The 24,753-nt window shown below is 36.7% G+C and overlaps 1 protein-coding gene across 2 annotated transcripts in view; it reads left to right on the forward strand.

Annotated features, from left to right (window-relative positions):
* The window catches only part of OXR1 (oxidation resistance 1), a 187,959-nt gene that overhangs the window by 82,100 nt on the left and 81,106 nt on the right, over positions 1-24,753 (forward strand). The gene's annotated exons all lie outside the window — the stretch shown is intronic.

Below are 24,753 nucleotides of genomic sequence, written 5' to 3' on the forward strand. Positions count from 1 at the left end.
CAAATATAACTGTATGAAGTAGCAAGGTCTTCTTGTTCATTTGTGTTCTCCTTCCTCCAGTTAGCTGTATTTAGCTGCTAAGAGTGCTAAGGTCTACAGTGAGCATTAAGTTGTCATATCTTAATGGTGATGTACAATTACCCTTAAAAATAAACCTGCTTTGTTTATCTTGCACTGTTTACAGAAATTCTTTTCTTGAGGTTTTTTTTTCTCTTAAAGACTATGGAATAAAACATGGAAGCAGTTCTAGGAGGAAGGATATAGGGAGGAATCACCTTTCACAATGGGTTGCATCAGACTTTAGGGAGTGATAATTTGTAAGGCTAGAGCTTCTAGTCTGGAAGAGAAGGCTCCTGGGTGTGAAGTATCTCTAGCATAATGTTGCCAGGATTAGTTAGAGGGTGATAGGTAATTCATTTTATTTGTTTGTTTATTTSTGGATATACAGGGTATCTGGAAATTCTTCTGAGATTTCAGCATCTAAGAACTTCCTAAAACCATCTTAAGTACTGTAGAAAATGCTTCATGACTTGCTTCCTCTTAAAACTTTTCGAGACTTAACTGACCCCTTTGGTAACTAGAATTTACTCAGATCCTTTCTAAACATGAGTGTAGTGGCACACCAGGCGTGGGCAGAGACTCTAAAATAGAAAATAGCAGATTTTTGTGATGTGATTTGTGTACAGTTAGGCTGTTAAGTACCTTAAACAAGCATAATAAACCTGTGGCTGTCTTAACAATGAAAGTGTTTCACATTATTTTGACCATGTTTGAAAGTTCTTTTAAGTTAAAAGCAACCCATGTCCAAGATCGGGCAGTATGACCTAATTCTTATGGTGATAAATAGATTAAGAAAATGTGTTGAAAATATGACACTTGTAGCTAGCTTTGCTGCTTTCATTTTAAAAATAGTATTTTGCTATGTTCACCTTAAAGGAAACTGACTGATGATAATGTTTATGGTGGTGACTTAGGTACGTTAGTTTATGCTTGAGTAAACTTAACAACACTCATGTTTTGTTAGTCTCTTATTTTTTTAACAACTTCTTTCAGTAAATATGATAATGATTTTCAAAGCACTTTATAGATATGAGAGTTGAGTTCTAAGCTAGTTTATCTAAAAGTATGTAGTCTATGTTTAGACATGTACATATATGCTTATTTTCTTTTTAAAATATAGTATTCGGTATTGTTTTACCTATTAAATTTTAACTTCAATGGTCAGCCTGATGTGTTAGCCACTATCCATAATACTAAGTATGTGATAGCTGCTTGAAATTATTTCTAGAGAAATGGGTGAACAGCCTTATTTTATCAGCTTGTCAAAAGAGAAAATGTTAAAAAAATGTATTTTAGAGATTTTGATGTAATTGAAAGGATATCTATGTTCAAATCTCTGAAGTGCTTCCTGTAAACCTCATTCCCCTTTACRGACCCAAAGACAGTCAGCACTCACCTTGTACAAACATGCCTTTCAGAAGAAATCACAGCAACTTGTTCTCTACTACCATGAGCAACTGAAGCCAATTGTCTAGTTTTTAATTTTATGTCTCCTCTTATGCTTACATAGATTTACCTAGGAGCTCTGGAAGCTGAATGTGTATTAAGGAAGGAGTATCCAGGTAATTTCAAGAGTCTTTAAAATTTCATCAGAAAATATCTCTTACTTTAAAAGAACCACCTTACTTTAAAGAAGACTTACTTTACATTTCCTTTTTCTGATTAAACTTCATCTCAGATACTTTCTAAACTTAATGAGTGCAGTTGTAATGTTTAAAAGGGAGGAGAGTGGAGGCAACAGAAATAAGTTGTGTGCTCAGATGAAATGAAACAGAAATTCAGTAAAGGGGAGAAATAACTGTTCCATATGGCAGGCTCAGCAGCAGAAGGGTTCCTGTGCCTTCTTTGGTGAACTTGTGTGAAGAAATTGAGTGGGAACTGCTAAATTAAAAAGATGCTTGAAAATAAAAATCTAAAATTAGGCTTTTTACATGCTTCAGGCACTTAAAAATTCAGGCCACTTTTTTTCTGAAGTGAAGGAGACAAAGTAAGTATCCMGATTTTTAGGCTATCTGAAAAGTGGGATGGAGCACTATAATTGAGTATTTTAGTATAGCGGTAACCTATATTAGTTGGATGCAGTATCCAGACTACAATTAGCTCTTAGCTGGCCTACACTCAAACAAGGTGCAGCATTACAACCATATTGCGTGTAGGAACAATCTTTTGATGGTATCATGCCCCAGGATGTATGTTTAGCTGTTTATTCGGGTGACTTTAAGTAATTTAATGTTGTGCTACAGTACCCTACAAAGATAGACACTTGAAGATTATTCTCTGAGTGCTACCTGTAGCCATGAAAGTTGTGGTGCAAGACACTTAAGTTCTCCTAAGAGGATGTTGCCTATTGAAACAAAGCTACAACACCAGTATGGAGTTAATTGAAACTAAGATGGCAACATAAGCGTATTTACTTGATTCTAGGAATCAGGCAGTAGAAACCATGAAGCAAAACATTAGTTTAGGAGGATAAATGAAGCAATTTTTAAATTGTATCTCCTTATATTTTAATAAAAGCCTTAGTGTAAATCTGGTTATATAGGACAGCTTCTAGGACAACCTATTTCACTTAGAAGAGAACTACGACCTATCTCAGAAGATGTCTTCCACTAATACAGTCTGTATCTCCTGTGGAAGGTTCAATCGTTCCCACATCCAGACTRTTTGTGAGTGTATATAATCTACAGCACGCAGACAAGCATTTGTTGACATCTTGTGTGTTATTTCCATGTTCTGCCTTTTTTCTTAAAAATCTTCATACAGCAGTTTGAAGGAAATGTTGATGGTCAAAATGGCCATGATTTCCTAATAATGTTGCTTAACTTGTGTATTTTTACAAAAAGTGTTTGATGTCCCACTTGCCAATAATAGAAACAATAAATTTTCCTCTACAGCTGCTCATACAAATGAGATCAGTAAAAAAATACTGCCATAAAATATTTTCTCCTAGCTTATCATGGCCTTGATGGTGCTGGTACTCTATACTACTCTTTTTCTAGAATATGGACATTTTTCAGGACAATGGAATTATGCTGATATAAAATCATCATGAGAGGGAAATAATGCTTTTGGGGTAAGCAATATTAAATGAATACCTATTAGCTGACTAAGTTTCCCAAATGGATCACTACTAGCTAATGCCAAAGAGTCAAATACAAAAAGCCAGATTTTCTTGTGGTCTCCCAATCTTGCATGCAAGGGAAAATGTTTCCCTGGATAGTCACTTCAGTTTTAGTAGTGACTAATCTAGTCACTGTTGGTAATTTAGTACTTCAAAACATATTCTTGTGAAAACAAGGTAGATCTTCCAAAGAATCTAATGGTCCAAAATGGAAGCAATGACATGTCACAAGGATTATTACTAATATACTAAGCAGTTTAACAGAAAGAAAGATATTTCAAGGAACCAAACACAAAATCTTTTTAAGAGATTAAGTAATAGCCACCTTCTCCTTTTGCAAACAGGATATGATTCGTAAGTTACATGACAGTTATATGTGCAATAGATTCTGTTTATTTCTATTTACATACATTCAAACCTACTTCCATTAAAATTATTATTTCCTCTAAAACATGTCAGAGCAAACTTATTTAAGTGTGATTTTATCCACGTTTATAACATTTACTACTAAACCTATATTGTGCCACACTATTCTCTGTTATAGAATTGTTATGCAAAACATACAGTGTGACTGGAATAACTTCACTTGGAGAAGGAAGAAAATCACTGCACTTGAAAATGTATACTTACTGAATGAACAAATGGAGAAGATCATGGGGCTTATCTCCTGGGACCATTTGCTATTGCAGTCTTAGTGCTGAAGTTCCTTCCTGCCCTTAGARGTTTTATTTTTGGCACTCTGAAAATACCTGATTTCTTTAATGGGACTTATTCTGGCGATAAGCAGTGTATACATTTTGCAGAGKTTTTCTGCAAAGAATACTCCACGTTGTTTCCAAATATGTCTTTGAAAGGTTCTTCTTATTACTTGGAGGTTGAATAGATTTACTGCTTCTGCAGAACTGAAAAAGATTTTTTTTCACTAGTGGCTTGCAAATATCCATTTTTTTCTCTTACACAATCTATAGCATTTTGATCACCTTTGATTTTTATAGCTAATATTAGACAAACACGACACACAGGTATGTATATCAGGAATTGTGAGCAGGTGACAGAGATGAGTACAGCAGAAGCTGTGAATTTGAGCTGCATTCCCTCTTTTTTGGTGAAGGACAGATGGGAGATGAGACTGCCAACTCTCTCCCAGTGGGTCCAGATGCAGTTCACACACATTTGTGGATTTTGACTCTGCCCTGTTCAATGCATCTATAATTTTCTTATCAAACATTCACTGCTTTCTGAGAGACATCATTCAAATTGCTTCCTTTCAAATGCAGTCTCAGAAACTTTTTGGGGAGGAAGTTGTTTTCCAAGCACCTCATTACCTGTTTCTGAGTGATAAGGAAAGTGAAGTGATTTGTGCAACATGTGGATAATATGGCAAGTGGCTTTCATAGCAACGGTAACTATGTTAAATTCACCTTTCATGACCATTTTTATTAGTGATTCACATCACATAGCTACTATGGATGAGCAAAGAAGCATTTGTTCATGTCTTTGTATTTCTCTATTTTAGAATTTAAAAATTAGAGCAATTAAAAGCCACTTTTTAATGTTGTGTCCTTCTTTTGTCCTTTACAGCTACTGTGTGTATCTTTTGAATATAGATGAGTTCAGAGCTATAGAGACAGCATTCACTGGATAAGTGATGTTCATTAATGTCCTTTCATTTCAGCATGTCCCTTTTCTAAGCATTCTGGGTTTTCTAATCATATGTATTGCTGTTATATCATCTGCTGAGTCATTTGGGGTGAGAAATTCATAATTTCCCTGCTTCACATGAGAACAAAAATGAAATCTTTTATAGTTTTATAGACAAGCTGCTCAACTTGCAAGATCAGCTCTCCTCTCCAGTGTGAATCTCTGGAGAAAATAAGAAAGACTAATTTGACTGCTCTCTGATGACTGGGAAAAGAYAAATGTTGCATTTCTCTTCAGAAAGGGGGAAGAAGGAGAATCCAGAAACTCTAGGCTGCTAAGCCTCACTTTCAGTCCTTAAGCAAATCATGGGGCAGATGCTCTGTGAAGTTATTTCTGTATACATGAGGAAGAAGGTGATAAGGAATAACCAATATGGATTTTCCAAGGGTAGCTAATGCTTGTCGAGCCTGATAGTCTTGTCTGATGAAATGACAAGATCTGTGTTTGAAGGGAGACCAGTAGATGCAATCTATGTTTACTTTAGTGAGGGTTTTGACATTGTCTTCCAGGGCATCCTTGTATCAGAGTTGGGGCACAATGGTCTAAATGGCTGAACACAGCCAGATTCTTAGCAGAAACACTGGAGAAAGTCTTGACCAAACTGATCTGATCTCATGGCTGACACTGCTTTGAGCAAAAGTTGAACTGGAGACCTCCTAAGGTCTCTAACCTGGGTTATCCTGTAAATCTTTTGACTACAAACGTGAATGTTTTTTGAAAATTTTAGAGAGTTTCTTGCTTCTCTTAATCATTCTAATTTTTAAATAAAGAAATTATTAAAAAATAATGCAAACTAGCATTGATTTCTAGATTATATTAAAAAAAAGTTATCTTCCAATAAAATTCTTGATAGTGACTCATTTTTATCTAGAGACACTCAAAATTGAAACTCCAGGCAATCTGTTCACAAAGGGCTCTTCCTATCTTGCAGCTTTCGTTGACAAAGATGGCTCTTCTTAACAGCTTAAAATAGACCAAATTTTGCAAACCTTAAGCATGGAGTGTAAGACTAAATTAATTTCCAGTTATTTTATCTGATAAACATCTATATGAGAAAAGGAAATACCTTCACACCAAAGCACCTATTTTGATTATTCATATTTTAAGTCAAACGTGATGTTTCTAGATGTCACATAATAATATTGATATTGATAATGTTGTGCATCTAAAACTGCACCTAAAGTATTTATAAAAATTTGTGGTTTTACTAAAAAAAAAAAGATTTAAAATAGCTGAATTCATTATCCAGTTTTTCAGATTCCTTACATAAAACAAACAAATAAACAAACCCTAAATCCTAATGTTTCCAAATTCTTGTCTTAAAATATCATGGAAAAGCTTTTATTTCTAGAACTAGAAACTAGAATCTATTATTTCTATTTTAGGGATCATTTCTGGTCTCTATGCAAGCATTGTGAAATCTGTTATATCAGGGTAGTCATCAGAGGCTCAAACTGACTTTGCTTGGGGTTTTTTTTTTTTTTTTTTTCAGAAGTCAATTCTGAATAAAGTGACTAAAAGTTACTCTCTTCATTCCTTTTTTTTTTTTTTTTTTAATCCACCACCACAAGTTCTAGCAAGTGTTTTGCTGACCTGGGAAGCCCTGGATTCTCTGACTACATCTCTTTCGATGTCAACCCTACCCCTTCTGAAGGGGATGGGGCCCACCAAATCTGTAACTTACTGTTGTGAGCTGGTAACAGGAGTTAAGCTCCAGCTCTACCTGAGCTTTCCTATGCCCAGGAGACACAAGTTGTCAAATCCTAGCCATTCCTGTCAGGATGAACCTGATACTATTGAATCTTAATGGGTTTTGAATAAAGAGGCTTCCAAACATCTCTACTGGATTCCAAACAAGTGACTTAAAAAGCTTCTACTGCTGCTATGGGTTTTTTTTTTTTAGCTAGTTTTGCTCTTTAGTGACTACAAACTTTTTTTTTTTTTTTTTCCCCTCATTCTTGTTTACCTGACAATGTATCAGGAGACAGACCTGCTGGGTTAGGCTCCTCTCTAAGACAGCTTGCTGTGAAGTTCTTTGGATTTTAACAAAGTGCCTTGTTATTACACTGTTTCCCTCAAATCCTGTGGGAACTGAGTGTTGCTGCCAAACCTTATTTTTGTCTTGGGCTATGAAGAACAGTCGGATTTTATCATAGTTAATGCACTGCTGAACCTTCCTCAATTACAGAACTTTCGTATGCACGTAGAAGTACGTAAAAACTTTACAAGCATAAAATATTCAACGTTTATGAAAGAAGTGTTTTTATAAATTTAGATACTAATTGGCCAGATATGTTCATGAAAGCTAAAGAGGGGCAGCCGCATGCTGTTTCCATTGAATCTAGTTAATATGCTTGAGAGATTCTCTCATTCTTTTAGCTTTCAAAAGACAAAGCGACTGTCTCCTCCCTCTGCCAGAGAAAATACAACAAGCATGATTTGTTTGGAGAGTTGTTGGTTTGCAGCTTTGCAGCCACCTTACTTGTATGTTTGCTTATAGGTGTATGAACATGTGTGACCACTTGGGTATGGAATTAAATATTTTTGTGATTTACCTACGGTTTGAATTATGTTGTTCCCTTTTCATTTGTATGTAAAACAATGATGAGCTTGGCTGTTTGATATTTTGCCAGGATTCTGGTATTTCTGCTCTGAATAAGTCTGAGAGAGAAAACAGGTCCTGCATTATAGCCATTTTTGAAAACGTATAACTGAAGCATACTAAGAAAGTTAAACAATGGCTGAAGAATTAGCTTAGACTCATCCTACAGATTAAACTATAAATGTTTTACTTGAGAAAAATTGATTACTGTTTTGGTTAACAAATGAGGCACTGATTGTTCACAGGTCAAGACTTCCAAACGTAGGTGCTAAGGTTAACCATTAGGTGTATATTGAAATTTGCTGGAATCTCTGAGAAAAAGCAAGGGCATTGAGAAAATACTGCAAAAATACTGACTGACACAATTGTTGTTCCAGACCTAAAKTAAAAATGATCTAAGAATGTGACCCAAAAACTGCTGTAGCAGAAAAAAACGCTTGCAAACACTAGTGAGATTGCAGCTAGATAATCCATGACTGGTTTTGCTCTAATAGTTTTTATGCAAGGTAGAACAAATTTCTCACATAGTCTAGAATTGTTCCAAACCTGTGTTAATTTGTAGATTAGATGTCTTTTTTAAATACTAAATACATACAGAGTAAAACCGTCAGATAAAAGAGGGTAGTAGTCATACAAGATAAGCCTGATTACTTGTTAGGAAAGAGCTCATTGCCCCGGTAAACAATCCAAGCCAACTAAGACCTACAGTTYAGCTTTTTTACTTACTGTGTTTCACATTAAGTGGCTGTTACAGTTGGAGTAACAATTCTTTACAGGTAAAAGAGTGAGGATTAAGTGAGGTAATATAAGAAGTGCTCACCTCACATTTTATTGCAGTCTCCTGCAAGAGAAGAAGAGAATGAAAAACAGATTGTTTTTCCATGGCAAGGTTGTTCTGAAAGTTTTTCTTTTAAAATGAGAGTCTTGAGAGTCTTTGGAATAGAGTGCCCTTATAGTACTTGATTGTAGCTAGCCTTCCAGAACACTTTGTCTAAAAAGCACCTTTAATGAAAGTGGACTGGCTTTTGATCAGTGTCTCAATATTAACTGAATGGGATTTCTGCATGTGGTGGTCTTAGAGAACCCCCCGCTCCTTCACCAATTTACTGTCATAAAAATCACTATTTTTTTTTCTAAAGACTAAAGATGCATTATTTCAGTTTTGCTTCTTAACAGGAAAAGTATTTTCTCTATTTTTCTCTACTATAGCAAGATAAAAAAAAATCAAGAATATATTGTGCCGCAAATATTTTRTTATGATTTTTTTTTTCTTATTCCTCTGCTGGGGTTTGCTAAATGACAAAAAGATGTAATTTGCAAATGTCACTTTTAATATTYTGAAAATGTCTTACAGTGAGAGAGAATAAAAAAATCTATATTAAAGTCATATCTATATTATTTAGCAAATAAAGGTTGAGAGATGATTTCATTTAGCTGACATTTTCTCTTTAATTTATCTGTATTTTGTTTGAAAGCTGAAGCAAAACACATTCACCCTGTATCTGAGATGCACTTTTTCAGAGCAGCGCGTCCACTGTTGTGGTGGATTCTCCATTGCCTGAAGCTTTAAAAATTAGATGTTCTTCTCAAAGATGCTCTACTTCAATTAGAAGTCACAAGGTACCTCTAAGCCTGACCAGGAGAAAACACAGCCCTGCAGCCAGTCACATAGTGAACAGCCTCCCTACTGCAGTGAGGAATAAAGCAGGAGTTAATGAGCTCTGCTGGGCACAGGAAGAGATTTCTGACTGCAGATGTAAAGATGCTGGAGACAAGGAAAGGAAACGCTGCAGATATGAAAAATGCATGGTCAGGGAAGCCCAAGGGGAGAGCGAGGTAGAAGGGGAAGGCAGCAAGCGTTGGATAATGATGCCCTGAATCAAAATAGTCCCTCCTGGCATCATAATCCAATATTCTGTTAATAAAATCAGGCAGAGTACTTCTTTTTCTCTCTTCTGCTAAAAATATTCTTGGAAATCATATTCTGGCTATTAAGACATTTTTAATTTTAAAGATCTGGAAGCAAATCCAGATTAGCTGATTTACTTTATGAGTAAAAATACAGAAACCACCTTTTGAATAAACCTATAAGCAGAGATTTCCCTTATTTAAACACATATAGGGGGAGTAAAAGCATACATTTAGCATATTTTGTGTACCTACTCATTAATAAACATAATACTTGCCCTTTTCCTATTGTCAAGATGCTGTCTGTGTGAATATAATGTAAATTTAAGGAGGAAAAAAACAAATATGATTGGATTTTAGTTGCTAGAGATTTCACTCAAATCATATTTTCCTAACCAACTGACTTTTAGCTTTTCAAAATTAATCTTTATATAAATGCAAAATGATATGTAGTGTTATCTAACTTCATATGTTAAAGAGGCTGCCTCTTGCTTGACTGCACACCGATCTGTCATTTCTGAACGTTCATAAGCTAGCTATAAGTTAATATACTACACCTGTGACCTGACAGTTATGAGGTGCTGTGACCTGACAGTTATGAGGTGCACGTTATGACTTGGTTTTGTTTGTTTGTTTATGATGATTTTTTTTTTTTTAATGTAGCATATAAATTGCTCTATCTTTGCTAGAGGAGACAGTGAAAATAATATTATTTTGACTTCTGGCACTGTTTAGGAGATCTACAATGATTTTTACATTTTGTGGAATATATTCCATGATCTTCATGCTCATCTGCTGCATCGATGCACTCAGTAATCAGAATCTTCATCTGGAAAAAGTTCCCTTAAACAATCTGCAGTAGCACTACAGCCTTCTTGTGACATTTATCCTGCCTGCACCTTGTGGGGGAATCAGAAACATGGAATGTACCTGTAAATTGCTATTAGCTATCCCAACGTAAAGGAAATATTGGTATGGGTTCTTTTGCAGATGTCAAGCCAACAACATGCCCATTTCCAGAGGGCAGCTGCGTGTTGAAGAACTGAAGCCCAAAACGATGTGGTGGTCGGTTAGCTTCCCATGTCCCTGCAGCAGCTCCAGCACCCTGTGTCTTCCCAGGCATTTTGCGCACTAGGAAACCTGGAAGGCTGTGTGCTAGTGCCACCAGGTGATGGTATGAAATGCAGGGCTTGCTGGCACAGCAGTTCCCTCGAGCAGGTTTTCTCTGCTGTGAGCACAGCAGCGTGTTTGTCCTCCCTAGCAAAAAAGGTGCATGCTAGCTGGGCTCTCTGGCAATAACAATCTTCAGACATAACTAACTCATGTTTATTATAAGATCCATGATGATGAATATCTGTAGGGATGATGGTTTTGGTGGGGGGAGTGTTACTATTGCAATTCTTTGCAATTTCTATGATTTTTTATTGAGGCAAATTCAGATTATGGCAGAAGGATCTGTCTCGTTTAACCTGTTTACTTCTAATGCCGCTCCAATGAGAACGTAACCAGGGCAATGTTCTAATGAACATCACAGTCTAAAGTTACTCATATGAAGCCCCGAGGCACACAGGATAAATGTATTAATTGTTATTGATGTTAATTTGAATCTAGAATATTTAGCATCAAGCAGTCTGCACATGTTATTTGAAAGCAACTTACATGTTGCATTAGTGATGATCCAGTGAAATTGTTGCTGTAGAAGAGCTTCTAGGAATGTGATCCTACCCTAGTGGGAAAAGTCATATTAATAAAAGAAGATATTTATAACTCTAAGGGGTTCTGCTAGCACTCAAGATATATTAGCATAATGAGAAAGCTGTTTTCATGCACTCCACCAGCTTGGCAAGAGAAAATTAAATAAACAGGAGTCCCTTACAGCATAATGTATTCAGGAAGAGCTGATAAAAGTAATGCAGAATGATTAAGATTTTTAAATAATTTCCTTTTTCACTATGTTCATGCTTGTTAATAAAAACTAGGTCTTCATTTAGAACATAATTGGGATTCAGTGCTTGAAGCAATCTGCCCCAAATGCACACGCTACTCAAAGAAATGCGACAAGTTGTTGAATTAATGGAGGGTGGGGGAACTAACATGTTTTCAGATTAATGCTAATATTCCCTTTACCAGAGCTGATTCTTTGCTGGGGCATAAAGAGGTGAAAACACAACGAACAGCTGTACATGTTCATGGATGTTACCTTTCTTGTTAAGAGGATGGAGCAGGGAGGAAGAGACATTTTGTAGGAGTAGGTAGGACAGCCATAAATTCACTTATAACAGCTGGGAATGGAATTTTCTCTTTGTAAGCTCTATAAATTATGTAATTCCTGCTTCTTGCCTCAAAGCTGATGACAAACCTTACCTTCCTTATTTTCTGTGAATTGTAGAATGTGTCCTTCACTTAAAAAAGCAGAGGGATCGGAGTATTCTTTGGTATGCAAGATTTAGAAATTATAAAACTTCTTACCTCTTTTAGGAAAATGGACTTAATAGAAGCATTATTTGTAAGCTGTCTTTATATTAATTAGCTAGGTGGAGGGTTTAAATGTGCTGTTATCTTGTTGTATTTCTGTGGCAGATCAAAGCTGTTTTCATGAGACTGTCTTTTCACCTATTTAGAGCAGTTGTAATCCTGTTGCCATCAATACCAAACTCATTTTGAGATATTCGATATAGAATATTTTTTGTCAGTATGATTGAAAATTTTATTTCAGAAGATTTTCTTTCTCTAATGCAAGAAGGATCAAGCAATTTTCCTCCAACTTTTTTTATGAAAATCCTATATAAAGGACTGCTAAACATGGTAGTCTTAGATCATTTCTTTAGGAGAGTCATGGAAAGGCCTCTGTCTTCCAGGTCAGCAAAGCACTGAAGTTTTGTGTTGAAATGCACACAAATTTCTGTTGAAGTAAACTGAGCTATTTACATAAAAATCAAATTCAGTAATTGTGACCATGGACTAGAATAAGTAGGTAGCTTTCTTTSATTGCATTAATAGTGATCCCCTTTGTTTTTATAGTACCAACCATAACAGCAGGTAAGTTCCTTCCTTTGCAGGGCAATTTATTMCTTCTGGTGTCTTACAGCATTCCTTGCTCCTGGTTCCATTTCTGCTTTTAGTCTGAGAGCTAACTGTACCTGTATACTAACTGTATAGATATATAGGGGAGACTCTCCTAGCCACAGAACGAACTTTCACAGTAAGTGGCAGTACCAATGGTTCACTAATTTGTATTGATTGGAAATCCTATGAAAAATTACAGAAGCTGGGAAGGAAATATACCATATCTACACATGCTCTGATATAGACTGCAGTAGCCTTTAAGTGTATGTCAACTAATAATGAATTATCCATGATAGTAGTCAGGTTATTATCATTTCTTAATGGCTAGTGATAGTTGCTAAGAAATTTTTCAAATTCAGTAGACATTAGTGTGTATATATGTGTGTGTACATATATGTGTGTGAATGTATATATAAATATATATATATATATGTACATGTATGCTGCCATCCTCCCAAATATCCATGTGTTTTGGGAAGGAGAGGGTCATTCATGAAGTTTCATATTTATAGTGCATCCTTTACCAGTTTTCCACTTCAAAATATCAGTACCTGCAAATCTGATTATCTCATTTGATGCTTATATATATTTATATGTATATATATACACATACAAGTTACATAGTGACATGTCTTTTATTTAGCCATTTAAAATTTAGGAAGCCAGGTAACTTAAAAACAACTAATGGAGGCAGATACAAAATTATATATTTTTTTATGCGCAATCCAAATATAATCTACACTAAGGTGCTCAGTCCTGATCTCTGTGTAAGAGGAAAAAATCTTCACCAGCTCGCAGTGCTTGTGAAGTTTACTCTGCATTGGCTTCATCAAAACTTTAAAGCATMTCTAAATGGTAAAGGAGAAGGGTAAAGGAAAAATTCACTTCACTTGCATGAAGGTGTGGTTTATCCTGATTTCATGAACTGTTTACCATTGCAAAGCCCAGAAGAGGCACATGTCTGCTTCAGGAGCATCCATGCTAAATTCTTCATAATTATTTCCTTTATGCATTGTGGTGTTAATTTTTTCTTAAAAATAAATATATAAAACTTGATGCTAAGGAAAACTATATGCTAAGGAAAGAATTCAACCCCAGTGCTTTGCAATGTTGAGGCTGGCCTATGCCAGGAGTGGCTTGTACCAGTTGCAAGGGTAAAATGTGAAGGTCTTGGAAATCAGTGACCTCTTTCCAAAGAAATACGTGCRGTGAGAGCAGCATCTGTGAAATTCTAATAACTGTGTGAATCAGGATCTGATCRCTGAAGCTAAACTTCTTGAGGCGCAAGCTGCGGTGGAAATGAGGTTCTGGTTCCTGCACAAAGTAATCAGCAGCAGTGAGGGAAATAAACCTCTTAGCTCCAGGCCTTCCTGCAGCACATGGTATCATTCCACAGGTGGTCTAGTTTCACAGCAAGTGACCCAAAACCCCCCGTAGATAAGTGCCTTGTGTCTAAGTGTAATCAGATTAGAGATGTTCCTGGTTTTTCCATATTTTTAACTTTAGCAGTAGCATTAATGTGACAGCAGAAATACTTTTTCAACATAAGTGTAGGGCCTCTGTTGCAGTTCTTGCTATAGATTAACAGTACAGTAGTGAAATTCCTAAGAGGCAAGCTCTGTGTTTATCATATAATTAAATGCTGTAATTTTCATCGCATTGATAAATGAACATAAGGTAATCCAGTTATCTAGAAAATATCTAGTAAATGTCGAAAAGCAGCTCATTACCAAAGTTAAGAATTCTGTAATAAATGCTATTCTCTAACRGTAAAGGATTTTGATGTTTTTCTTTCTAAATATTTTACTATGAGTGCTCAATGAATTAACTACTTTTCTATTATACCAAGTTTCTCAAATACTAGACACTTACTGAAATTTGATAGTGAGAACAGTTTGACTTTGTTAAATGATTTACTCTATTTTTGGCGTAAAGATTTTTACTTGGGGACTGATTATAAGATTACTTGAGTAAGCAGTGACAACTTCTTGAATTAACACAGTGTGTTCTTGATAGCTATCACAGTGTCCTGCATATAATAATAGGGAACCAAACTACTTATCACCATGGCATCTGGGAGACCCCTAATGAACCTCTTGTGCTTGTGAAATGTCAAACAGCAGTTCACCTTCTAATCTCATATAATATAGCCATATGAGTCCTCTAGGAAAACTAATTTCTTTTGAAATCATACACTGCAGGACCTATGTTATTTTTCTTTTGTAAAGATAGTCAGTGCTAAGATAGAGAGAAAAATAATTACTTTTTAAAATTCAAACTGAGAGATACTTATTTTTTCTGTATTTCTGTATAGAATTAGATTCACAGTGGAACTTGGAATGTTACTAAAAAGGAAAAAGATAGGAAATATTATTAAGCTATTAGGAAAAGCAATATTGCTTTTATTTGTGCCAAGAATATGTTAAAATTATGCTGCTAAGAGCTCACTGAATTAACAAAATTAWATAGATTGTTTCGACTCTGATCACTAGCCCAGAATGAATTCAGGCTGGTAGCTCTGTATCTCTGAAATGAACTGGTTCTACGACAAGAGTTTCTACTAGTCAAGTGAGTCATAAAACACTATTCCAATTAATCCTAATTAGCTGCTGTAGTTGCAGCCATAGGACAAGGAATAAAAGGTGAAAAATCTAAGTAGTTATTAGTCTCTCACCCATGAAATGGTCTCTCTAGACCTGCATTTAAGCTAATTGGTAAGTTTTTGAGAGCACATGTGCTATGATGGTATATGCTGTCTCTCATACTAATAAGCTATATGCTCTCTAGTCTCTAGAGCTAATGTACTCGTTGTTGCCATTACATTCTATTACAAGGTTTGGAGAAGAAACTGCAAAAATAGTTCTTTGCATCATGGAGAAGCATTTTGTTTACATATAGCAACAAAATCTACAGCTGTACTTGAACAAGATAGCCTAACCTGTGTGTATACCCTGGAGTGCTGTTGGGCATGATTTATAGTGACCTGTACTTTGAGTGTATGAAACACCTTGACAACAGGCAAAAAATTACAATTAAAAAAATATGCTTTTTTGTTTCTTTGCTCTATTCAGCTACTGTATCACTTTGTATGTTACATACAAAGCATCTCTGCCTTTTTCATTATATAGCAAATTATTTCAGAACTGATGCATTGTTTATAAATGTGTATAGGTATTCAGGGATAAACTGTTTCCTGACTCAGACTAGTTAGATGAGGGTTGCTAAGGTCCTTCCTTTCAGCTAGGCCCCTGAACCCACTGGGAAGGAATTGGAACAAGAACCGGTCCAGTCTGTGTGTGATCCGAAGCAGCAAGTTGTGTGCTGCCCCCCGCAAGCCGTGTGGCAACCATTCCGTGCTTTCCTTTAATATAAGGTCTTCYCATCACCCGCATTATGTTGGTATAGGTATTTTCTGCCCTCAGTGCACTCACTTGGGCCTTCAGCATTTAGTCTTGTATTTAAATAGCTATGTAATCTGTAAACACAGATRGTGGTAAACTGATCTAATGATACAAATCAATAGCAGAAGTTGTGCAGCATGTGAAAAGAGCTGAATAAAGAAAAGATGATTAAAAAGGCATGATTAGGTATGTCTTTACAGTAACTGAAATGATTATGAAATGTTTAGCTGCAAAAAAAATATGCAGAACTGTCACTCTGAAAAGATTTTAACTTTTAAAACTAGTGTACATTCAAACTTTTTTTTCAGAGAGTGATTGGTTGCTGGATACTATATTCCTACTTTTATTAAATTTTAATGTTCTAACAAGATCATTCCTGATAGCCTGATAACAAGATCTGTCCRGATAGATAGAAGTTGTGTAGGACCTGCAATTACAGCAGTGAATTAGAAAGAAAACTCATACGATGACTGATTCTTCCTAGAATAGCATTCTTAAGGTCATATTATTTCAGCAAGATTCCTACTTGAAATTTGACATACAGTGTAGCTGACTTTTTCAGATATAGGCCAGGCATAAATCCTGTTCTTTGACACCACATAGCCCTCAAATAACATTTATGTCATGTCTGCAAATACAATACGGGCAATTTACTAATAGAAATTGCTAAGGTCRTCTATCAAGAAGCTTGAATTAATTAGATCATTGCCACTATGGTAAGAACATAATTATCCCAGCTGTGAATTCTGTGCCTTGAGTTACACAATCAGAATGGCACTTACCCACAGAGATTTTGTTCAGAGGATTACATTTGCACGCCTACATTCATAGTGCTGCCTCATTTCACTCATTTCTTAGTGCTGTATGAATTGTGCATCAGGCATACATTTGGCACTTCCATGTTTGTTTTGGGGAAAGTTTATAAATACAGTGTTGTGCCTAAAATACAATGTTGTGACAGAGCTTTTCATTTGAAAAGTGTATTTGTTTTACCATGTTAATCATTGTGTTTGATATGAAATGTTAATAGTATAATAATTCTTGCAGAGGGGRAAACAATCATGAGTTATATATTTTAATAAATTATGTTTTAAATAAAACTGTGCTTTAGATGTCTAGAAACATAGTTAATAATTYGTCATTGTCATTTTGCTTTCAAAATAAGTATTTAATGGTATTTTTTAATATTAATCACTGATGTTATTTACATGACTAGAGTCTCACAATTTCCCTAGCTAGAACTGGCAGCTCCCTATTTTTTGAAATAGGAAGAATGCACATTAGAGAAAATCAGAAAGAAATATGACTTCATTTGCTTTCTCTCAGTGGGATCGCGGTTGGTTTTCAGTTAGTATMTCTTCTTGTATAAGTATAGTTAGAAATTATTGTTAGTTTATTGATAGCCTGAGGTGATTTTGTATGTTCAAAGAGACAGAGAATATTTTACTACTCCACACTGGAGTAAGTTCACAATTTTCTTTATGAAGTAATATTAGCAAAACCAGCAAGCCTTTAAAGAACAGGGAGGGAGAAAAAATAATTCAACTCCACAAGCAGACTGTTTTGTCTCTCTGAAGGCTGTTGAGGACTTCCCTCAGGAAGCCAGAGAATAACCAGCTCTTTCCCTGCCTGCATAAATGGAGGGGGAAGATATCCATGGACTATGTAGACAAGGAAAACCTAGGTAGGAGGTGTCATGCAAGGAGAAGTAGCTTTGAATGGAGACTCTTAGGATCAGTGCACCACCCTGCCAAGCACAGGCTGACTCCACAGAGCCTTTTGGTGTTTCTTAACTTTACTTTTTCATGCTCCAATTTCTTGAAGACTTAGCTTGAACAGAGATGCACTCTACTGGCTTGGATGCAGCCATGAGATTCCTGACTAAGCCACGTCTGCTTAAAAACTGGTGCAAAACAGCGATTCTGTCTGCACAGGTCTAACTAAGCTAGRAAAATCCCTTTGGTTTTCTCAGACTATGCAGAGCCATTTCTATCTCAAGTCTGTCCATTTTCCAGTGTGCCCATGAGCTGGATTGTTATAGCCTGCTTGGTTTTATAGAATGTGTTACACCAGGCCCTGTACTGGGTGAAGTTTTTGGGTTGTCTACAGATCTTGGAAGCACTAGGAGTTTGTTGCATTCACATAGTGTTGCCCTTGAGTTAATAAGCTGTGCTGGCACTTCTTCTGTGAATTTATTTTTAGAAAATCTCAGATATAGTTGAAGCTAATGGGTGTGCTGACTTCTCCTCTCCCCGCATAAATGGAAGAGTGGATTGAACATTTTTTTTTTTTTTTTTTTTTGAAATAAGATAGTTGGGAATATTAAAAACTCTTACTTGGGTTTTATCCTGTGCATGATTGCCTTGGGCAGTACCTTCTATTGTATCCTTATCTCAGTCCATTGTAGTATTTCAACTACTGCTTTCATGTAGCCTGAATGAAGGCTGTTAGCATATCCATTAAGTTTAAGAACTGTCATTGCCTAGAGACAAGATCTAATATTGTCTGGAGATCAAAGCCTTGATTGATGGCAGTCATTAACACCATCTAGCATTTAATGTAGCTTCGTGTCTTATAGTTTATCCAGCCCAACAGATTCAATATCTTTACAGTTAACCTGTATTCAGTTCTCCTGCTTTTATATTCACCCCTGGGCTATTGGAATGGGAAAATAGCTCAACTATTTCAATAGCATTACTTAAACTGTGCTTTATTTATCCCAAGACTCATATGGGTGCTTACCAGCAAGGCAAGTATCACTCATTTAGTGATCACTCAACTCATACTGTTGATCCTTCCTTTGTACGAGTGGTTGTACTAGCTTTGTGCCCTTGGTTTATCAAGGGCAAATAGTGTCTGAGCAAACTGATGTGGCTTTCTGTGGCGAGATGACTGGCTCAGTGGATGAGGGCAGAGGAGTGAATGTTTTGGGGTGACATTCAGAGACTCCATCCAACCTAAATTATTCTATGATTTTTAGTTTACAGTCTGTGGATTCTTATGGATCTATGCACAAYTCCTAAGATACTGGAACAATAACTACTACCTTAACCTTAAATTATATACCTGGGGCTAATTTTTCACCAAGACATTAGTTCAGATCCACCAGTCAGAAAAAAAGAAGGTTGGTGTTGTGTTTAGTATTTATTGAAATGAAACAAAATTAACTTAAAGAGAAACAAGTAAATTGTATTATGTTTATTTAGTTCACTTTAATGAAAAAAAAATTCCAATAGGAAAGAAACAAATTTAAATAAAAAGAAGTTCATTTTTCTGTGGCACAGCTATTTCTAAACTTTTTTTTCTATTATGCTCCCATCCTATTGTTGTGGCTGGAGAATCCATTGGTGTGGAAAGACTGTTCAGACCACACTCTGTGTTACCAAGGAAGATCATAAATACTCTGAGTTTTCTAAATAATCACAGCACATGTGCAGGGTGCTATGGCCCGTGGGCTGAGGATCCCAACACATCCTGTCTTCAGTGATGATGGTGTTCATGGAAACATATCCAGACAAGCTTTAACTGCTAGTCCTGCAACATGAAACCGAGTGCCTGCGGGAAAGCACGACCAAGAGGCTAGGTACCTTGTCCATGTTGCTGTGATTAGAGTGCCATTAGTACCTATCTGCTTGAGTGACTTCAGTGTCCTTCCTTCCCACATGAGTGAATGTGAGAAACAGAAGAGTTTTTGATGAGAGACTTACCTCTGAGGATGGGAGCAGTCAACAAAATTGCTGGAAAATAACCTGATATAGAAAAGCTCAGATTATATAATCACAGAATCACAGAATGGTTGAGGTTGGAAGGAACCTCTAGAGCTCATCTAGTCCAACGCCCCTGCTCAAGCAAACACCTAGAGCACATGACACATGGTCACCTAAAGCATGTGACACAGGGTTGCATTTGAGACGGTTTTGAAAATCTCCAAGGAAGGAACCTCCACAACCTCCTCACAGGATTGTGAGCTCCAACATCCCATGGTCACTACATCCATATGTGTTGGCAGTTAACCCATCTAGGTAAATAAAATCTTCATGGATATTTCCAATATATAATAAATATTTTGTATAGATAAGATATAAAAGGAGAATAGACTAGTTCATGCCAGAAATTGGAGGTGGTGCAAATAAGATTTATGCAGCATTTAAGTGTTGCCGAGTAAGTTTTTCCATGTTCTTTATCCATTGGTTTAGATAAACTCTAAAGTATGTGCGATATATTTTGAATATATAATATACAAGTGTAACATTTTTGAGTTTTCTTAGTACTACTTATTTAACTGAGTGAGAATCAGTTAATGTATACAGAGAAAGTTATTTTGGTCTATTTATTCTTTCTAGACAACTGGGTTTATAAAAGGAATACTTTCCTGCCTTTTTGTTTTTTTTCTCCTCCACTGAACAGAGGAAAAAGTTCACCCTTGAAAGGATAGTTAGAAGAGGGAATCAGGGCAGTGCATGTGWAATCCTAAGTTGATATTACAATGCCTGTAAATGTTACTAGCGTCTAAGTAGGAAAGAGATTTTTTTTGTTGACCACAGTGCTAAATGGGAGTGTGATCTGCTCACAAGGTGCATGTAAAGGGATGTTCAGTCTGATTTTAGAAAAACAGAAGACATGTCTTTTGTTATAGTAACAGAAATGCATCTGGCCCTTATGCTTGCTGGGGAAAAGTATGCCTTTATTCAGGCAAGAGATCCTTTTTATTACCAGTCTGTGTGTTACCAGAGCCCTCAAACCAGGTTTTAGAGGGACATGGGGCACGTGAAACATGGATAGGCTGCTGCAAAGCAGTGAATAGCCATCTGTTGTCTTAAAAGTTTTACGTTAAAATCCTAATCCCAATGGATGAAAAATGGAAAAAAAAAAAAGATAGAAAAATAGATGGAAAAAAATATGTTGATTTCAGGAGACTAGGATTTCAACTTTAGAATTCCATCTTGTGCCTTTCAGAGTGAATGAGTAATGCCAGCAGTGAAAAGCAGATCGAGAATAAGTCAAATGAGTCATTAATCATTTATAGTTAGTGAAGGCAAAATGTAAATGACATCCTTTTAGGACCTTTTAGGACCTTTTTTTGGGTGGAAAATATACAAGACAATATGAACTTCGAAGAGGTGATGATAAATGTCTGTATAAATAAACTTGCTAACATCAGAAGAGACCATTTTTCAGTCCTTTGGAAGTTATGTGACAAAAAGCAGATTTACTAAGCAGAATGTGTGTTGGGGGGAGTGGATGTATATTTTTAATGAGGCATCAGCTGTTTGCTAAAGACTAATTAGAAGAAATTTGTCAGCATTTGTAGATTTGTTCCTCTCATGATTCAGAAGACAAGTCTGCTTTGTTCCCTCTCGCTTTCCTTTGCTCTTTAATGAAGTGTTTCTTAATAAAGTACTAATTAAAATCTTCTGTGCCCACATTTGATGACGGCCAATTTGAGAGAGCGAGAGCCCTTCTTATTGAAGCTGTCAGCAATTCATCTAGCAGACATTGTGGCCAAAAAGGCATGTTTAAGCCTAAGCTGCACTCTTCAGGTGTTTGAAAGCCCTYGGTCTAGCCCTGGTGACTGACTAGAGCTGCTCATCAGGCTGAAATTTTTTGCTAAGGTGTGGAAAGATTTACAAGTGGTTGTAACCATATTAGCCGTTGCCTCATTGAATCTGCCCTGAAGCTGCAGTAATGTATTACTGCAAAGAGAACAGAACATCTCATCATTTCCAGAGGAAAAAAGGAGTCAGCCTGAGTCTTTGCTGGGTGGACGCTTTTCTGTCTAATTAGCACGGCTGCCTTTGCTTACAGCTGGAGCGATTGCACTGAGGTGGTCAAAAATGAGTAGTAAAATTTATGGGGAAAAAAAAAATTCCCTTAATCAGAACTGGAATGTTTATGTGTTGAAGATTTTATTTTTTTATTATTCCCAGCTTGTATCCAGGAACAGTTTTCTTGTGTTGAAGAGATTTGATTCAATTAAGCAAGGAAGCTTTCTGGATGTTTCTCATCTTTAGCACTGACCACCCTGAAATCCTACCACAACAGGCAGTGAGCTGGTACCCATGACAACCCAGGCTTTCCTCTGTGTCAACGCACATGTCTCTTTTTCTATTTTCTGCTAGAACACAGCTTATGTTACCAGTGCAGSGAGAATGCAGGGCTTTTCCCCCTGTGCTTGCTGTTTGGATAGCTGTTTTTGGAAGGCGAGATGACTCTKTCGCTTCTTTCACTTTTTATCCTGAAAGAATTAAACCCGTTCCCTCTGTCCATAGCCAATATTTGGCAGGGGATTGAGATGTGCACAGGTCTATGATAAAGAGGATAAATGGTGAGTCTTCTAGGGATGCCATCATCCCCAGCAGCTTGCTGCCCCCTGCAGCCTCCCTGTGCATGGGACTCTGTGCACGGCTGCACAGGCTGGCAGCAAAAGAAACGATCTCGCCACGAGTTATTCATAGCTGCCCGAGTTATGAAGCTGTATTTTTCCTACTGTTATTAATGAAGTGTTGATTTAATGCAGTTCTCAATATGTTCATTATCTACAACTGAAAAATAACAGTCTATTTTTTTTTTCCTTCCTGTGTATTACAAGGTAGTTGTAGGCTTTGGATTTCAGCATTGATAAAATGGTTCTAATTTGGTTCTAATTTTACTCTTACTGAATAATTTCTGTCAGTATAAACTCAGTCTTCCCTTTTTATTTCAACCACAGCCTCTAATGCCACAAATTAACATCAATGATTGCAACTTGTAAAGCAGAATGAATTTGATAACACAGGTATCTTAATTCCTCTTCCAAATATTTATCTTCTGCTTTATTGCTTTCTGAAAGCTGCCAGGTAGATGACATTTCAGCTGCTCCAGCCATGCTGCATTTGTCACTTCTTTCCTGGGACTTCGAGCCTTGGTTACTCCTGTCTTCCTTTTGGGGACAAGTTCTCTGTTTTGCATGCAGCTCTTCACAGCCTTGCAGCTGGCTCTGCTAGCAGGGAGCTTCAGCACTCAGCTGCTGCTTCTTGCTTTTGAGCATTCCCACTTAGAGTCTTTGACTTCCTTGTTATAAAAGATCTGAAATGTGAGTTAAAGGGTTTCAGTGCTCAGGCTTTCCTGAGGCACAAAAAGGCAAATCAAAGTAGGGTGACACAGTCATGGATTTTGCTTAGAGAGTGTTGGTTGCCATCCACTGCAGCTGTTCCCCTTGCTATAAGATACCAACTGATCACAATTTTCTTCCCTGTCTAGCTTATACCAGCTTCTTTTAAAACAATTTTTCATTCCATCTTTTTATGTTATTAATAATTGAAGTCTCTCTGTTTAGATTAGATTGTTTCCATTTCTCCCTCATCCTAAACTGTTGTAATAATGTTGACTTGTGCTGTGGTTCAGCCCTGCAGGATATGAATGCTGAATATGAATTTCCATTCGCATGACAAAGGTTCCAACTGTCTGACCCCCATGCACAAGATGACTGTTCTTTTTCTTACATTCTATGAGATTCTTTATTTCTCATACTGCATTCTGATTTGTCTGATGATTCTCAGTATAGTGCTCTGCTATATTTCAATGGAAATATAGTAATTTTAAGAGACTCATGTCTGTCCAGATTTGTCACTTAAAATGTACTTGATATACATATCTGTGTGTGTGTGTATTTTTTTCCTAGTTAAACCTATCTGACAGAGCAAGGTGTGTTGGTGAGTGAAATAAGCTTAGATACGGCTAGACAATTCATCACAGAATAGCTCTTTTTTATCCTAACTTCATGGTAATGTCAGGAGTTTTGATTTAAGAAGTTTTGTTTATATTTTTAACTCTATCTGTTAAAACTGTGGGGAAATAATAATGCTTTGTCAAAGTCACAGACAATGGGCAGCTAAAAGAAGTTGCCTCTTTTTTTATTCTGGAAAGCAAATACATGAAGGCAAGGTAGCATATCAGAAAAAGAATATGAGCCATCATGTGAAGTAATGATGACAGTGCTCAGACGTGAAGGTAGTTCTCATCAGAAAACCTGCTGACCTTTTAAGGAGTCAATAAAGATTTCACTCTTAAATGTCATTTTTCCAAGTTTCTACGTGAATTCATCTTCGCAACCTCTTCCACTTCCTTCTGATAGCAAATAATAGCAAATAGGTAAATCCTAATTGGAAGTGGTCCCTCTAGTGACTGCTGGTGTCTTCTTTCCTGCATCCTAATGGGTAGTCTCGGAAAGTAAGATGCAATTAAACAGATWTATTAAACATACTAATGTACAATAAGTAGGTGACTTACAATACCTACCTTACTTACCTTACAGTAAGTAAGTAAGCAGTATTCACACCTGTTTTAGCAGGGCATGTTTTAGCACCAAAGCAGTGATGTTCACTGTCACTCTTCCGTTCCTCCAAGCCTCCTTCCCTCAAGAGCCATGTTTCCTCTCGACTCCTTAACCTCCACCGCCTTKGAAGCAGCAGTTCTCAGGTGCCTCCTGAGACCCAAGTCTTGTGGCTGGAAGGGCTTCCCTAGCACTATGTTGCTTATGAAAGGGCTGGCTGGTGGCATTCGGCAATTTCAAGACAGAAAACGAGGCAACTCCCTTGTCAGGAGGGTGAGACTGCACCAACAATAAATCCTGATGGATACGCAGCCACCTCTTTGTTTGATGTGGTGCTTGACTGATGTAAGACCCTTCTTCTCTTAGGATTTTAGCTACAAAACCCAGAGTCCAGCAGGAGAGTCAGAAACAGGAGAGTCAGAAACGCCCTAGAGATGCTTGTGTGCTTTGTTACCTAAACGCTTTGCATTTTGTTGCCTAGATGAGTTTGGTGATTTACTTTGTCTAAAGAACTAACTGAATATCAGGAGAAAGTCTTCTAGAAACAACTTTATGATCAGTACTATGCTATGCTAGAGTCAAA

This window comes from Nothoprocta perdicaria, unplaced genomic scaffold, assembly GCF_003342845.1.
Source record: "Nothoprocta perdicaria isolate Ctin4 unplaced genomic scaffold, notPer1 scaffold_77, whole genome shotgun sequence".
Lineage (NCBI taxonomy): Eukaryota > Metazoa > Chordata > Aves > Tinamiformes > Tinamidae > Nothoprocta > Nothoprocta perdicaria.